The sequence below is a fragment of the Ornithorhynchus anatinus genome, chromosome 7 (genome assembly GCF_004115215.2).
Source record: "Ornithorhynchus anatinus isolate Pmale09 chromosome 7, mOrnAna1.pri.v4, whole genome shotgun sequence".
Lineage (NCBI taxonomy): Eukaryota > Metazoa > Chordata > Mammalia > Monotremata > Ornithorhynchidae > Ornithorhynchus > Ornithorhynchus anatinus.
In genome coordinates, this window is record NC_041734.1 from 64,659,478 (window position 1) to 64,661,739 (window position 2,262).

Genomic DNA, 2,262 nt, shown 5'->3' on the forward strand with positions numbered 1-2,262 from the left:
TAAAAGGTGGAAAATTGGAATATAAAACATTGAAAATGAAACTGCTATAAAAAGCAAATCATGGGTTTAAATTATGCTTATTAAAGCAGTTGAAATGGTTTAACTCCTTGGTGTCAACCACTTGGCATTAGCATCCTAAGCCAACGTAAGTCCTCCAAGGCCGATGGATGGGCATTTTGCTCTAGTCCCGGCTCTGAGGCAGGGGAAGTCTGGGCTATTCAACCAGTGAACGCACTCAAGAGTCAATCAGTCAGTCACATTTACTGAGCACTTACTGTGTCCAGAGCACTGTACTTTAAGTGCGTAAACTTGGTGTTATCCTTGACTCCTCTTTGGCATTCAACCCACTTATTCAGTCTATCACTAAATCCTGTCAGGCCCACCTTGCTCTAGGGCTAACCTTCTCACAGTGCCTCAGTCTCTCCTGGCTCGCTGCCGACCCCTAACCCACGTCCCACCTCTGACATGGAATGCCCTCCCTCCTCAAATCCGACAATTATTGTCTTCAAACCCCTCTTCAAACCATTATTGAAGGCACATCTCCTCCAAGAGGCCTTCCCAGACTAAGCCCCACTTTTCTTCATCTCCCACTACCTTTTGCGTCGCTCTGACTTGCTCCTTTTTCTCTTCCCCGCTCCCAGGCCCAAAACACTTATGTACATCATCTGTAACTTTATTTTATTTATTTGTATTGATGTCTCTCCCTCCCTCTCTAGACTGTAAACTCGCTATGGGCAGAAAATATGACTGTGTATTGTTGTAATGTAATAACAGTAATGTTGGTATTTATTAAGCGCTTGCTATGTGCAGAGCACTGTTCTAAGCACTGGGGTAGATACAGGGTAATCAGGTTGTCCCACGTGAGGCTCACAGTCTTAATCCCCATTTTACAGATGAGGTAAATGGGACACAGGGAAGTTAGGTGACTTGCCCACAGTCCCACCGCTGCCAAGTGGCAGATCTGGGATTCGAACCCACGACCTCTGACTCCCAAGCCCATATTTTCTTTCCAGTGAGCTACGCTGCTCCTCTCTCCCAAGTGCTTAGTACAGTATTATGCACACAATAAGTGCTCAATAAATATGATTGAATGAATGAATGAATTGCTCTGAAACACAAAGCAGTAGGAGTGTGATATTGCAGAAAACTAGAATCACGGAGAGGCAGCAGGGTCTAGTGGAAAGGGACACGGGGTGGAAATACCGAAGACCTGTGTTGCAGTTTCAGCTTTGCCACTGACCTTCTAAGTGACCTTGGGGAAAACCCCAATTTGCCATTTCTGAACCTCAGTTGATTAACGATTATAATAATGATGGTGGTGACTGTTGAGCCAAACACTGTGCTTTGTGCTGGGACAAGATTAAAGATATTCACATCAGACATAGCTCTGTCATTAATGGGGCTCACAGTTTGAGAGAGAGGGAAAACAGGTATTGAATCTCTATATTACAGATGAGGAAACTGAATCACATAGAATTTAAGTGACTCGTCCTAGGTGACACAGGAGGCAAGCGGTAGGGTCAGGATTGCGTTGGTGGTATAGTGGTTAGCATAGCTGCCTTCCAAGCAGTTGACCCGGGTTCGGTTCCCGGCCAACGCAGCGACCCAACATTTTGAGAAGCAGCGTGGCTCAGTGGAAAGAGCCCGGGCTTGGGAGTCAGAGATCATGGGTTCGAATCCCAGCTCTGCCACTTGTCGGCTGTGTGATTGTGGGCAAATCACTTAACCTCTCTGTGCCTCAGTTACCTCATCTGTAAAATGGGGATTAACTGTGAGCCTCACGTGGGACGACCTGATTACCCTGTATCTACCCCAGTGCTTAGAACAGTGCTCTGCACATAGTAAGCGCTTAACAAATACCAGCATTATTATTAGAACTCAGGTCTCCTCGTTCCCAGGCCCATGATTTTTTCACTAGGCCAAGCTGCTTCATCTTTAAAATTTGGGGAAAAAATGCCTCCCTTAAAAATGATATATTTGATTGGGCAGCACTTTTGAAAATAAAATGTTCCATAAATTCAAAGTAGTCAGTGACTTGGGTGGTAATTCTGGCTTTGTCACTTGACTGCTGTGTGACCTTGGGCGAGTCAAGTAACTTCTTTATGCTCAGTTTCCTCATCTGTAACATGGGGATTAAATACTTGTTCTTCTTTCACCATTAGACTACGAGTCCCATGTCGGACAGGTACTTGTGCTCAACTCGATTATCTTGTATCTACGCCTGCACTTAGTATGGAACTTGGCACATAGTAAGTACTTCAA

The 2,262-nt window shown here is 45.0% G+C and overlaps 1 non-coding gene across 1 annotated transcript; it reads left to right on the plus strand.

The window, feature by feature from the left end:
* Positions 1–1,528: 1,528 nt before the first annotated feature.
* Positions 1,529–1,600, plus strand: TRNAG-UCC. The gene has a single exon. It is a non-coding gene; the product is annotated as a tRNA-Gly (tRNA).
* The last annotated feature ends 662 nt before the right edge of the window (positions 1,601–2,262 follow it).